This window comes from Saccopteryx leptura, chromosome 5, assembly GCF_036850995.1.
Source record: "Saccopteryx leptura isolate mSacLep1 chromosome 5, mSacLep1_pri_phased_curated, whole genome shotgun sequence".
Lineage (NCBI taxonomy): Eukaryota > Metazoa > Chordata > Mammalia > Chiroptera > Emballonuridae > Saccopteryx > Saccopteryx leptura.
Window position 1 is genome coordinate 29,806,106 of NC_089507.1, and position 16,156 is coordinate 29,822,261.

General features: G+C 40.9%; 1 protein-coding gene across 7 annotated transcripts in view; it reads right to left on the reverse strand.

Moving 5' to 3' along the window:
• APBB2 (amyloid beta precursor protein binding family B member 2) overlaps positions 1 to 16,156 on the reverse strand; it is a 392,308-nt gene that overhangs the window by 298,983 nt on the left and 77,169 nt on the right. For 6 of the 7 annotated variants that reach the window (XM_066387007.1, XM_066387012.1, XM_066387010.1 and 3 more), the window contains exon 2: positions 9,766 to 9,921. The exons of the other annotated variant lie outside the window; for it this stretch is intronic. The gene's annotated coding sequence lies outside the window, so the exon portion shown is untranslated. The remainder of the gene's footprint in view (positions 1 to 9,765; positions 9,922 to 16,156) is intronic. 7 annotated transcript variants of the gene reach the window in all.

Here is a 16,156-nt window from a genome sequence, read left to right on the forward strand (position 1 = left end):
AGTTACCTTCACCCAGCCGTGTTTTGTTTCAGCTCCCTCAGAAAAACAAGACCAACAGGACCAAATCCTCCGACAACATTATACCACATTCCTCACAGGTTATTCATCATTCTGCGAATAGGTCACAAAGATTTTAAAAAGGGCACCAAAGAGAAAGAAAAGATTTGTAGGAGAGGTTAGGTTAAGAGACTCATGATACCCACTCTTCCAGGATCCTAAGGATATAAACGAAAGCTTATCTATGGCTATTTTCTTTTAAATGAGCAATAAAAAGAATAACTCCACGTTGTTCTACGGAGGCATTTTTATGAAGTGATATTATCAGCCAACAACCGATAAACCAGCTAAGGACTGCCAAGAAAAGCAGAGGGGCCAGGTAGTAAACATGCCTGTTCCCATCAAGCTGGTCCACCCAGGTTGAAATGAGAAGGTTACAAAGAAAGAGCAGGAAGCAGATAAGCCATCCTGGAGAACTGAGCCCTCCGGGAACTGAGAGGCATGGCTTGACCTACTAATGGAACTGCAGAAAACATGTTTTAAATCTAATACTGTGATTTTAATAGCCAATTAAAGCCCAGTGGCAGAAATCAGCTTGTAGCTACATGCCAGAGAGAGATGTCTCTGAATTTCACCAACACCAAATTTATTTATTTTTCACATGAAAAAGAAAAGCCAGTCCCCAAACAAAATTACAACTTTACTGAAAAACAAAATAAAATAGCCAACTAGAGTCCAAACATCCCAATAAAGCAGTGATTTGCAACCTTCTGCATCTCACAGCACAGATAAACTAATTACTATAATTCTGCAGAACACCAAAAAAAAATTATATTTTTTGCTAATCTGACCAAAAAAAAAGTAGGTATAATTTTGATGCATTCACACCAGATGGCTATTGTGTTGGCTGATACCAGATTTTTATTTGAGCTCTGTCAGTGTACTTGACTAAATAGTCAGGTACTGCATGTTTTTAAAATTCTTGTGACACACCGGTTGAAAATCGGTGCAATAAAGCACTGACTTCTTTTTTATTCCTGTCTAATCTTTATGCAGTCACAATTTCTACAGAGTTATAAGGAAAGGAGAGACATAAATTTAACCTTGACATTTCCCATATAATTATGCTCGTCTGCACAGTAGTTTACTGAGAAACAGACTAATACAAAGACAAAAACAGCAAAGGTAAGTATAAAAATATAGCTCTCATTTAAATAATATTATTAAAACTGTCCAATTTTCATGAAATATAAAAACCACACTATGTTTCCAAAACCCAAGACATGTTAATTCATCATTTTCCATTTAGTAAAATAACAGTCTTATGAAATGTGGCTTTTTCTGTATAAAAGACCCAATTCATATAACCATTAAAGAAAACTCTTGATATTCTTGAAATAATATACCAAACTTGTAAATCCTTCAGTCACTAGTTACTGGCAATGTAAAAAGAGGTAGTATTTTTTTTTATTTAATCTGTTTTATTTAAATGGATGAGCATAAAAATGTTTACCATTTTTAAGAAAAACATTTTTTAAAAATGTTTTCATTTTTCAATTACAGTTGACATATAATATTATATTAGTTTCAAGTGTACAGCAGAGTGGTGAGACATTTATATATCTTATGAAGTGATCCCCTGACAGCATGCATAGTTATTACAACACAACACTGACGATATTCCCGAAACTGCACTTCAAACCCCCGTGATCATTTTGTGACTGCCAATTTCAACTTCTTACCCCTTCATCTTTTCACCAGTCCCCCAACCACCCACCCGTCTGGCAACCATCAGTTTATTCTCAGTATCAACGAATTTGTTTCTGTTTCATTTGTTCACTTATTTTGATTTTTAGAATAAACATAAAAGTAAAATCAGAAAAGAATTTTTGATTTAAAGTAATGTAGACAGTAATCTATAAAATGCATCTAGATGGATCTGCACTCTCTTCTACCATTTCAAACTCCCATAGTTATCCACAAGGAATAACCAGACCCAGACAACTGTTAAGAAAGTGACTCAAGGCCCTGACCGGTTGGCTCAGTGGTAGAGCGTTGGCCTGGCCTGCAGGAGTCCCGGGTTCGATTCCCGGCCAGGGCACACAGGAGAAGCGCCCATCTGCTTCTCCACCCCGCCCCCCCTCCTTCCTCTCTCTCTCTTCCCCTCCCACAGCCGAGGCTCCATTGGAGCAAAGTTGGCCCGGGTGCTGGGAATGGCTCTGTGGCCTCTGCCTCAGGTGCTAGAATGGCTCTAGTTGCAGCGGAGCAGCGCCCCAGATGGGCAGAGCATCGCCCCCTGGTGGGCATGCCGGGTGGATCCCGGCCAGGCGCATGCGGGAGTCTGTTTCCAACTTCAGAAAAAATACAAAAAAAATACCAAAAAAAAAGAAAGTGACTCAAACAGGAAGGGAGAGGAAAAGTAGCAAAATTACAATAGTTTATTTTATAAAAAGAGCAAAATATATTGCAACTTAAGCTCATTTCCTGAAAATACCCTTTCCATAGAAAAACTGCACTGCAAAAACTTAAGAAAAGTATGCTGCTGGCATAAGGAACAGACTGAGAGTCCAGAAATAAACCCTCATATTTATGGTTAATTAATTATCTACAAAGGTACCAAAATAAGTCAAAAAGTAGACAGTGTTTTCAGCAAATTGTGTTAGGGCAACTGGATATCCATATGCAAAAATAGAAAAAAACAGGACAAAATTAAAAGTATACCTAAACTTCACACCATAAACAAAATTTACTCCAAAATGAATCATAGAACTACATAAATGTAAGGGCTTAGAAATACATGTTCTGCAGGTTCAATCCCCAGTCAGGGCACATACGGGAACAGCTCAATGTTCCTGTATGTCTCTCTCTCCCTGCTTCTGTCTAAAAAAAATTAAAAATAAAATAATAATAATAATAAAAATATATGTTCTATAAAGAAACACTGGAGGAAATCTTTATGACCTTTGGTTAGTATCAAAGAGAATTTAGAAACAAAAATCATCACATCTGGAAGAAAAATTAATGTATTAAACTTTATTACAATTAAAAACTTTTGAGCCTCAAAAGACACATGGGAGCACAAGAACAAGTCAGAAACTAGGAGAAAGTATGTGCAAATCCATATACCCAATAATACAAAGAACCCAGAGTAAAAATATGCAAAGGATTTTAATAGGCATTTCCCTAAAGAAGATACAGGAGTAGCTAAAAAGCTCACTGATTGAATAACTAGCTTAGCTATGAGATAAATTTAATAATTACTTTATTTTGTCCTTATCAAAAAGCTACACAATAGGATGACATGATTAGAAACTCTAAAGCACATTACTTTGTATTTCTCATATCACAGTAAAATTTTTACCAGTGTATAAAATAATCACAATTTTGCATAAGAAATAGGCCCTGGCCGGTTGGCTCAGCAGTAGAGCGTCGGCCTAGCGTGCGGAGGACCCGGGTTCGATTCCCGGCCAGGGCACACAGGAGAAGCGCCCATTTGCTTCTCCACCCCTCCACCGTGCTTTCCTCTCTGTCTCTCTCTTCCCCTCCCGCAGCTAAGGCTCCATTGGAGCAAAGATGGCCCGGGCGCTGGGGATGGCTCTGTGGCCTCTGCCTCAGGCGCTAGAGTGGCTCTGGTCGCAACATGGCGACGCCCCGGAGGGGCAGAGCATCGCCCCCTGGTGGGCAGAGCGTCGCCCCATGGTGGGCGTGCCGGGTGGATCCCGGTCGGGCGCATGCGGGAGTCTGTCTGACTGTCTCTCCCTGTTTCCAGCTTCAGAAAAATGAAAAAAAAAAAAAAAAAGAGAAATAGAGCTATCTCTAGTCACAGATGATATCATCTAATATGTAAAAAATCCTAAGGAAGTAACATATACAATAAAAGACTGCTTACCACTACTGATAAAGAAGTTCAACACAGTGGAAGAAAACAGGCGCAATATATAAAAATCAACGGTATTTCTATATACTAGCAATGAATACTCTGAAAATAAAATTTTTTAAATGATTTCATTTATAAAAGCATCAAAAAGAAAAAAAACTACTCAGGAATAAATGCAGTAAGAAGTTAAGTTTTGTTCACTACAACCAAAAAAGGCCGTTGAATGAAATTAAAAAAGATCAAAATCAATGGAAATATACCCCATGTTCATGGAGCAGAACTCTTAATATTTGTAAGATGGAAATACTCCTCAAACTGATCTACAGGTACAATACAACCCTTATCAACATGCTGATTCAACATTCAAAAATCAATTAATATAATCCATCATATCAATGAGCTAAAAAAGAAAAACCAGCCCTGGCCAGCTGGCTCAGCGGCAGAGTGTCAGCCCAGCATGTGGAAGTCCCGGGTTTGGCTCCCGGTCAGGACACACAGGAGAAGAGCCCATCTGCTTTTCCACCCCTACCCCTTTGCTCTCTCTCTCTTTCTCTCTCTCTCACTCTCCCACAGCCATGGCTTGAATGGTTTGAGCAAGTTGGCAATGGGCCGTAAGGATGGCTCCATGGCCTCACATTAGGGGTTAAAACAGCTCACCTGCAGAGCAACAGAGCAATGGACCCAGATGGGCAGAGCAGTGGCCCTAGACAGGGGTTGCTAGGTGGATCCCAATCGGGGCACATGCAGGAGTCTGTCTCTCTGCCTCCCCGCCTCTCACAAGAAAGAAGAGAGGAGAGGGGAGAGGGGAGAGGGGAGAGGGGAGAGGGGAGAGGGGAGAGAAGAAGAAAGAAGAAAGAGAAAGAAAGAAAGACAAACCATTTGATCATATCAATAGATGTAGAAAGAGCATCAGATAAAAATTCAACATCCACTCATGACAAAATCTCTCGGCAAACCAGGAATATAAGAGAACTTCCTCACTTGATAAAATTTAAAAAAACCTACAAAAAACTTACAGCTGACATTATACTTCATGGTGAGAAATATATGTTCTCCTACTAAGATCAAGAACAAGGAACACATGTCACCATTCACGATTCCCATTGAACAGCACACTGGAAACCCTAGCTAGTGAGGTAAGACAAGAACATAAAAGGCATATGAATTGGGGAGGAAGAAATAAAACTGTCTTTGTTCACAGATAATATGACGATCTATAGTATACAGAAAATCCTAAAGAATCAACAACAACAAAAACTTCCTCAAACTAACAAGCAATCAGAGCAAGTTTGCAGGATACAAAGTTAATATACACTAAAGTCATCTGCTTTCTTGCATACCAAAATAATAAACAACTGCTATCTAAAATTAAAAACAATAATATCTATATTAGCACCAAAATAAATGAAATACTTAGATATAAATCTAACAAAATATGTACAAAATCCACATGAGGAAAATTATAAAATTCTGATGGAATAATCAAAAAATGATCTAGAGAAATAATTATTCTATGTACGTACATAGGAGGCTCTATATTGTCAGGATGTTAGTTCTTCCCAATTTTACCTATAGACTCAACACAATCTCAATCAAAATTCCAGTAAGTTATTTTGTGGGTATTGATAAACTAATTCAAAACGTTACATGGAGGAGGCAAAAAGCCCAGAACAGCCAGTACAATGTTGAAGGAAAAAACAAGGTCAAAGAACTAACATCACCTGACTTGAAGATTTACTATAAGCTACAATAATCAAGACAGTGTGGTAATGGTGAAAAAACAGACAAATAGATTAATGGAAAAGAACAGAGAGCCTAGAATTAAACCAACACAAATATAGTCAATTGATCTTTGACAAAGGAGCAAAGGCTGTTCAATGAAGAAAGGAAAGTAATTTCAATAAATGGCGCTGGAATAACTGAACATTCACATACAAAAAAATAAATATATAGACAAAGACCTTAATCCTTATGATCTAACTCAAAATAGATCATAAACCTAAAAGTAAAATGTACAACTATAAAACCCCAAAAAGATAACATAGGATAAAACCTAGATGACCTTGGGTTGGCAAAGACTATTTAAGTACAAAACCAAGGGTCAAAGCTCTGTCCGGTTGGCTCAGCAGTAGAGTGTGGGCCCAGCATGTGGAAGTCCTGGGTTTGATTCCCAGTCAGGACACACAGGAGAAGCGCTCATCCGCTTCTCCACCCTTCCCCCTCTCCTTCCTCTCTATCTCTCTCTCTTCCCCTCCCACAGCCGCCAAGGCTCCATTGGAGCAAAGATGGCCCGGGCACTGAGGATGGCTCCATGGCCTCTGCCTCAGGCGCTAGAATGTCTCCGGCCTCAAGGGAGCAACACCCCAGATGGCAGAGCATCGCCCACTGGTGGGCATGCCGGGTGGATCTGGTCAGGCACATGTGGGAGTCCATCTGACTGCCTCCCTGCTTCTAACTTAAGGAAAAAAAAACAAGGATCCATGACAGAAATCATTGACAAGCTGGACTTCATTAAAATTAATTTTCTTTTATGAGAAAGTGTCAAAGAGAATGAAAAGACAAGCCACACAGAATTGGGAGGAAATATTTACAAAAGACTTATTTGATAAATGACTAGTACCCAAAATACAAAGAACTCTTAAAATTCAACAATAAGAAAATGAACAATCCAATTTTAAAAATGGGCAAAAGATCTGCACAGATACCTCACCAGAGGATATACCAACGGCAAATAGCAGATGAAAAGATGCTCCACATGATACATCATTAGGGAACAGCAAAGAAAAAGAACGATGAGGCCCATCCGGTGGTGGTGCAGCGGATAAAGTGTCAACCCAGAACACGGAGATCACTGGTTCGAAACCCCAAGGTCACTGACTCTGAGCTCAGGCTCATCAGCAACAGGTCGCTGGCTCAAACAGGGGAACTGTCCACACAGTCCCAAAGCTCACCAGCTGGAGCCCAAAAGGTGCTGGCACGAAAAATCCCAAGGTTGCTGGCTTAAGCAAGGGGACACTGGCTTGGCCCCAGTAAAGGCAAATATGAGAAGCAATCAATGTACAATTAAAGTGAAAGCAACTACAAGTTGATGCTTCTCACCCTCTGTTCCTGTCTCCTCTCATTTTCAAAAAGAAAAAGAACACTATACACGTATTAGAATAGGTAAAATAGGCCCTGGCCGGTTGGCTCAGTGGTAGAGCGTCGGCCTGGCGTGCAGAGGTCCCAGGTTCAATTCCCGGCCAGGGCACATAGGAGAAGCGCCCATTTGCTTCTCCACCCCCACCCTCCTTCCTCCCTGTCTCTCTCTTCCCCTCCCACAGCCAAGGCTCCATTGGAGCAAAGATGGCCCAGGCGCTGGGGATGGCTCCTTGGCCTCTGCCCCAGGCGCTAGAGTGGCTCTGGTCGAGGCAGAGCGATGCCCCAGAGGGGCAGAGCATCGCCCCCTGGTGGGCAGAGCCTCGCCCCTGGTGGGCATGCCGGGTGGATCCCGGTCGGGCGCATGCGGGAGTCTGTCTGACTGTCTCTACCCATTTCCAGCTTCAGAAAAAACAAAAAAAAAGAATAGGTAAAATACAAAACGCTGACAACACCAAGTGCTGGAGAGGATGTGCAGAAAAGGAACTCTTACTCATTGCTGGTGGGAATGTAAAATGGTACAGACACTTTGGAATACAGTTTAGCCATTTCTTATAAAACTAAACATACTCCTACAATACAATCCAGCAATCACGCTCCTCCGTGTTTACCCAAAGGAGCTGAAAACTTATGTCCACACAAAAGTCCATACATGAACATTTACAGAGGCTTCATTCATAACTTCCAAAACCTGGAAGCCATCAAGACCCCCTTCAGTAGGTAAAGGGATAAATAAACTGTACTACATGGAGACAATCGAATATTACTATGACAAAAAACTGTCAAGCCAGGAAAAGACATGGAGGAACCTTCAATGCATATTGCAAAGTGAAAGGAGGCAATCTGAAAAGACTGCACACTGTATGATTCCAACTACGTGACGTTCTGGAAAACTATGGAGATAGTCAAAAGATCAGCAGCTGCCAGGAATTCAGGGTGAGGGAGGCATGAACGAATAATTAGAACACAGGGGGATTTTCAGGGCAGTGCAAGTATTGTGTGTGATGCTGTTATGGTAGACATATATCACTAAATACCTGTCAAAGCGTGGACCTCATGAAGATTATGGACGTTAGTTAATCATAATGTATCTATATCAGCTCATCAATTTTTTTTTCTTTTTTTTATTTTTTTTCCATTTTTCTGAAGCTGGAAACAGGGAGAGACAGACAGACTCCCGCATGCGCCCGACCGGGATCCACCCGGCACGCCCACCAGGGGCGACGCTCTGCCCACCAGGGGGCGATGCTCTGCCCATCCTGGGCGTCGCCATATTGCGACCAGAGCCACTCTAGTGCCTGAGGCGGAGGCCACAGAGCCATCCCCAGCGCCCGGGCCATCTTTGCTCCAATGGAGCCTCGGCTGCGGGAGGGGAAGAGAGAGAGACAGAGAGGAAAGCGCGGCAGAGGGGTGGAGAAGCAAATGGGCGCTTCTCCTATGTGCCCTGGCCGGGAATCGAACCCGGGTCCTCCGCACGCTAGGCCGACGCTCTACCGCTGAGCCAACCGGCCAGGGCCAGCTCATCAATTTTTAATAAATGTACCACACTAATGTAAGGTGTTAATAACGGAAAACTTGGAAGGGGGGGAATTTAGGAATTCTGTACTTTCTGCTCAATTATTCTGTAAACAAAAACTGCCCCCTCCCAAAATAAAGTCTATGAATTTGTGTTGAAAGGCATATCATCATGTCAATTATTTAAAAAAATTTTTTTTAAGTCTAACAGTAAGAGAAAATATATCATTAAAATTCAGAACAAACTTGGAATTCTGCTTAGAACACAAAGCTAACTCAGGTTTGGGGGAGAAGAGTAGCTGCTATCCTGTGGTGTTAAAATAAACTCTAGACAGCTCTCTGATAACTTCTCATTTGGCTGTCCCCTGAAACAATTGTGTTTACAGTAAATACCAAGATTCCACTACTAGCAAGCGGTAAAATTATCTTCCTTATCTGCAATTTATTTTAACGATCGGTCGGCTCTGGAAAGCCTCCCATTTTCTCAGATTCAAAAAACAAGTAATTGAATTAAATATAGTTTTTAAAATGTTCCTGAAGACTAAATCCTATATCTTCTTTGTTAAATTATAGCTCTCTCTGCTAGTCTCTCCAGCACCCAGCAGAATTCATAATTCCATCTCTTCTACTCCCATAAAACTTGGTTCTTATACCTTGAGTGACACATTTTTCACTGTCAGCTAAGCCAATACTGATCTAGCCTATCTTCTCACCATGAGCCCTGGAGCACAGGGACTGCCAAAGTCATTTCATGCTGAGACTTCATTCTAAAAGGCATGACCAATCAAAACGTTTGTAGATGTAAGTGACGGACACTTAACTCAAACTCACTAGCTAACCTGCCAGGAAATTGAAAAGGCTTTAGGTGCTGCAGAATCTAAGAGAGAGAGAGGAGAGAGAGAGAGAGAGAGAGAGAGAGAGAGAGAGAGAGAGAGAGAAGAGAAAAGAAGAGAGAGAAGAGGGGTGGGAAAGCGGGGGAGGGGAGGGAGGAAAGAGGTAAGGAGAGAAGGGGTGGAGTAGGGAGGGATTGGAGGAGTGTGGAGGGGAGGAAGAGGAAGATAACAGTACGGAAGTTTATTAGGGTACAGCAACCACCATTTATCTGGTGTTAGGCATCTCTCAAATACTGCAGCTGGCATGGTTATTTGAGGCTGTCTCAAAAAGACTTTACGGAGTGAACAAATCAACTTTCCCTACCTGACGCAAACCACTGTGTCCAGCCTCTCCTATCTCATACCAACCTGATTTTGCTTAAGTTATGGTCTGTCTCGGGCTTTCACAGCAGCTTTCTTTTATGGATTTTCCATCTAGCAAACGTTTCTGTTCCACAGCTGGGCAGATCCGACCACAGCATGCTTGGCTGCGGACCACGGCAGCTCACCCAGCACAGCTCCGACCTGGAGGGGCAAAGGCCAAAAGCCATTAGAAGGAAGCAGATTCACAAACACTCTCTCTCTCTCTCTCACACACACACATATATGATGTCAGGAGAACCCCAAATATCTCCTAAATGTTTAAAATCATTAATGAGCAGAGACTACAGCTTATAAGGTATCCTAAAGACAACTATTTATTGTTAGGGGAGGATTAAAGTATTTAATCATTCTTGAAAAGGTTTGGCCTAACGATTGTGCTCTGTTTGTGAAAAATTTAAAAGCCAGATGTTTTAATTAACCACAGAAAACACAAGCGACAACTAAAATTTCATGAACACACTGATCTGCCCCATGGAAAACCACAGGAATGCTCTGGCAAGGCTCAGCCGGAATTCTTGGGACACAGAGGGTTGGAATCATTCCCCTTAGGAACTTGAACAGAAAATTAACTTGCTCAAGATGTTTTGTGTGTGTGCTTTTTTTAAGTAAAATGAAACCCAGATTTAATCTCAGTCAAATATAAAAAAACATTTCAGGACTTCAAAGGACATCATCAAAAGACACATAAGGGAAAGGTCATAAAAAAAATTCCAGTGTAGCTCAGGATTGAGAATGTATTTTCAATGCAAAAATCAACAGTGAAACAGAAAATTTTACAGGCTAAATAATCCAAAGGGTTAACTCATCTTTCATGTCCTAGTAGTAGAAAGTGATATCTGAAACCAGTATGCAAGATGTGAGTCACAAATATTAGCAAATGTATATATTAGAGCAAAAAGAATCTTTTAACATCCTACTTCATGCCCAACCTGTGGCCTGGCCCACACCGGCCACCATGCTTCAGTGTGAAGAATATGGCATCCAGAAAAATAGCGTTAAAATAACACGTGCTCCAGAATAAGTGCTGGCGAGGATGTGGAGAAAAGGGAACCCTCCTGCACTGCTGGTGGGAATGCAGACTGGTGCAGCCTCTGTGGAAAACAGTATGGAGATTTCTCAAAAAACTGAAAATCGAACTGCCTTTTGACTCAGCTATCCCACTTTTAGGAATATATCCCAAGGACACCATAGAACGGCTCCAAAAGGAGAAATGCACCCCCATGTTTGTGGCAGCATTGTTCACAATAGCAAAGATCTGGAAACAGCCCAAGTGTCCGTCAGAGGACGAGTGGATTAAAAAGCTTTGGTACATATATACTATGGAATACTACTCAGCCATAAGAAATGATGACATCGGATCATTTACAATAACATGGATGGACCTTGATAACATTATATGGAGTGAAATAAGTAAATCAGAAAAAAACTAAGAACTATATGAATCCATACATAGATGGGAAATAAAAATGAGACTCAGAGACATGAACAAGAATGTGATGGCAACCGGGGTGGGGGATGGGGGGAGGGGGGAGGGGGCGAAGAAGGAGAGAGGGGTTGGGGGAGGGGAGGGGCACAAGAACACCAGATAGAAGGTGACAGAAGACAATTTAACTTTGGGGAAGGGGTACACAGCACAATCAAATGTCAAAATAATCTAGAGATGTTTTCTTTCAACATATGTACCCTGATTTATCAATGTCACTGCATTAAATTTAATAAATAAATTTAAAAAAAAAAACACATGCTCACTGATGGTGCAGAAATCTAAAATGAGGGGATCTCATCAAAGCAATTAGTGAGCAATTAAGAACTAATAGAGTAGGAAGTCTTCATTTGTTAATTATAGTAATACTTATGACAACATCTTATGCATGCTAAATATTGAAAGCCTATTCAAGAAGGAACAGGACAAATGTTATTTTCAGATACTGGGCCCGTAATTCTATTTCTGTAACTCAAAACAGACCCTGTCACAAGTGTGCCAAACATAGTATTACATTAATCTCTACCTTCATTTGGCATCTTAGCCCCAAAAATAAATTCAAAAATACACAGCAAGAAAAAAGCAAGACATCAAGTTATATATGTAAGGTTTGATCCCAATTTTGTTTTACAAACTGAGTGTGTACAATCTAAAGGCACCACAGTGCAAACAATAGCTCTTTCTGGGCCATGGGCTTAGAAGACATTTATATCTCCTTCTTGGTGTTTTCTAAATTTTCTATAATTACCATAATATGTCTTGCTTATAGAATTAGAAGAGTTTTAAATAAGGTTTTTATTAAATACTATGGGAATACATATTAGAATTGAAGTGTGACACTATAATAGACTGATATGTAAGTTTCCTCTTATCTGAATTAATAAGAGCTAACAAATTAAGAAGTCTTCATTATTAAACTCAGTAACTATTACTTTAGAAGTTGAAAACCCAAGTGTCCAATAAGACTTCCAGGGCTAACAACAGTACTTTCCCAGAAATAAAATATTGTTATTTGCTATTTTGCAAACTCAGCACAAAGAGACAAGAAGACCATGGTTATTTCCCTCTGTAATGCATCAAAAAGAGCACTTCCTGGTGTTACTGACAATTTCACGGAGGCACGGCCCTCAGTGAATACTGCTACACTCCTTTGCTGGTACTTGTAGCATCTCAGAAAACACAAAACACAACGGTGAAATCTTAACACTAGTGGACCTGGCAATCCAGCACTCAAAGAAGCCCAACTCCCTCAGGTTACAAATAAGGGCACTGATGCCCAGAAAGGTCAAATGTCTTTCCTGTGGCCACACAGCCAGCAGAGCAGAGAGTCCAGATCACCTGCCCTGCTTTGAACAAGTACTCTTTCCCCCACTGCGTCTCAGCACTTACTCACTGGAACACGAGTTTGTATGAACTACTCACACATGTTAAGTTCACATCAGCAAAACCAGAAGAACAACACAGAAATTTGTTTCTCCAAAAATGAAAATGCATGCAAGAAAAAAGGCCAAGCCAAGACTCAACCGCAAGCTAAAAGAGACTGCCCAGAACACGTTGGGAGGCAGAAACAATGGGCGCTGTGTGCTCAGGCAGCAGGTGTCCTGAACAGAAACTGCCTATCACACGGAAAGCTCCCGATCCCAGGACTCTCTCTGTTGCAAAGAGCACATTCCCACTGCTCAAAGCAGGACAAAAGATTGTCAATAAGATAAAAGCACAATTGCACCGAGCCACGTGATCGAGACCGGTAGGATGCATGCCACCCCAGTGCTGGAAACACATAATGCATGGCAACCAGTCCTGACCTCTTCCTTCCTAATGGACCCACGTCTTAGGAGAGAGACGGTAATGATTCCAAAAGTTAAGAAAACAAGTCACTAAGAACTAAAAAAAATAATCTCAATGCTTCATATCTTCTGTCTGATGCAATTTAAGAAAGTAAGCAGGATTTTTTTTTTATTTTCTAAATTATTAACTTGATATATCACCCACCTCCACTTCTATCTTAGCAGCTATCTACAGTGCCCAGGCCACACCAATCAGAAATCGAAGGGTGTCACACATCACAGCCTGAAAAGAAGAGAAGAGGACAGATGGCAATGACAAACAGCACCGCTCCCTGAAAGGCCTTCATTGAGCTCACTGCTCGCGGCCAGGGCCTACTGTGTGGCAGGGCAACAAAGGCGTGGACTGTGAAGTTGCTAATAAAAAAGCGGCACCCAGGGGCGATAGGATCTTGCTCTGCTTTGTAAGAGCCCGAGCAGACACCACGGCTCTGCCCCGCCTCCGCTGAGAAGTCAGGCACCCTACTGGGAAAGCAAACGCGCTTCTCCACCCGAAACTGCTCCTTGCATCCCCGCCATACAGGGTGGGGCAAAAGTAGGTTTACAGATGTTCATACGGAAAAATAATACAGTAGTTAATAAATAACACATGAGTAAACTCTGTGTGTTGTGTACTCACAACTGTAACCCTAATTTACCCCACACAGTGTGTTTGCGTGGCTGGATCCTGGAGGAAAGACCATATTGTTAGTTTATTCCTATCTCTGCCTCAGTTCTAATGCTAAATAAAGGTTGATATCTACAGTGGGCACGAGGAATCAGATGTTTCTTGCTATTTCACAATGAAATGAAAGCTTCGCGGTATTGTTCCACCAAACTCTTCAAAGTCATTGGTAAAGTAACAGCAGTAACTTTAAATCTAGCCGTCTGGTACAATGAAGTCTTACCTACTAATCAAATTGGGTACAATCTTACCGAAGTCACCAAAGTCTCTTTCACAATAGAGGCTGCACAGAAATTAGAATTAGATCAGATTCACAGATTTTGAAAGTCTTTCTGACTTAGAACCTCGACTGCGTGTTATTTGGTTTAAATGTGCATCCAGTAGCTGCCACTGTGTGAAAATCATCAAGGTTGGGCAGCATCTTATTTATTCTATTCTGACATCACAGGGAAGGTTTCTCCTTCGTGAGCCCAATTCCAGAAGTATCAGCCAGCCAAATTCAACTTTTTTTTTTTAATTTTTATCTCAAAATGACCAACAATATATTAGAGAACATTCCTCTCACAGCTTTGGAAATTTGATTTTAAAAACTTAGATTCACAGTATTAACAAATTTACATCTTAAAATGTTTGGGAGAAGAGAGTATAAATTTTATGAAATAATGAGGGCTAGTTTTCTTCCCCCCAAAATGCATCTATCAATACAGGTAATAGGCAACCAAAACGAATCTACTAATGAATTACCCAAAGTGGCACCCAACAAAGGTTGTGGCTAATGATGACATTACAGCAATTCAGAAAAGGTTTCACAGAGTAACCTCCCCTGTCATCCTCTCAAAAGAATTTCAACTGAATGGCAGAGTGGAAACTTATGCTCATTAGTGTTTTAAAGACATTTCTGGAATGAACAAAGGATGAAGAAATTAGCGCATACAGAAGTTATGGTCCCAGTTCTGCTACTTAGGACCCAAGGATTTCTGAAACACCTAACTTACAGTATTTTCATTTGTAAAACTGGGATGATACTCTCATCCAGCTTCACGGGATTGCCGACTGGTGAAAGCAATTATAAAAGCAATATGGAAATGTTCAAGGAACTATGTATTCAATCAACAAGTATTTACTAAGAAATTACAATGCTGCCAGGTAAGGCACTGTGGATACAATCACAGAACTTAGGTTAGGGGAAGCAGTGTGATCTGTAAAGGCCCAGGGAGCTATGGGAACATGTAGGCTGCCTGTAATGTGAATACCGGACCCATACTGGTAGTGAAAAGTGGTGGGTGTGGATTTTACTTTGGGTTGTCTAATTATCAGCTCATTCATTTAGCACATTTTTTTTTCTTTTTCTGAACACTCACCATGTGTCAAGCATTGCTCTAGGTGCTGGGGCTTAGCACTGAACAAAATTTCTGCCCTACTGGAGCTGACATTTCAGTCATTCCTCATCCATATAAAATGTAAAATAAATGAACTAAATAGACTTAAGCAGCAAAGCTGCTTTTGCTGCAATACAATGATTTTTTTTTAACCAAAGTACCCACACACAAAAGTTAAAATTGACCTAAATACAGTAAACATTTTATTTGTTATTTTAATGTCCAGGCCACGTTTTACAGTATACCAAATAACTGCCATCACATAAAAGGTGCACTCCGCACGACCTGTGGTGGTTCAGGGGAAAAGACCAGGCAAGCCCCGGGGTTCCAAGTTGCCAGTTGAAGGCCCGGCTCGCCTGGTCAAGGCACATGTGAGAACCAGCAACTACCAGCTGATGCTTCCCGCTCCTCCCCCTGCCTTTCTTGTTCGCTCTCTCTCTCTCTCTAAACTCCATAAATAAAATCTTTTTTAAAATAATAAAAATAAGGTGCATTTAGGTTTGAGGAATTAATGATTTGTGTATGTGTTGGCACGGAGTAGAATACACCCCCACAACACCTCCCCCCCACTCTGCCCAAAAAAGAACACATCCTGGAATCTACCCAGCAATAACCACAGTTTCAACAAGGGGAATATAAGTATTTTAGAAGCATTTCCTGCAGTCGCTTTTTTTAAGGATAAAAAAAGTTGAATTATTTATTTTAGAAACTAAACTGAAATTCAATTTTGACATGCCAAATGTCTGTCTTTACATGTTTATTTTTAAATATTTTTGTTTAAAAAAAAAATTAAAAATGGCCTGAGAACTAGGCTGTCCAGGACATAGTCAACCCGACTATCTAAAAATTCAGTACAGGATGGAGGAGAAGGGCTAGAAGAGAGAAAGAGAAAGGAAGGGATAGGAGTGAAGTCCCCCGCACACTGATGGGATTAATAACCTAGAAGTTTATATACTTAACAAATATTAAGAGGCAGTGTTCAAAATGCTGTAAAGTAAAGGAGAAA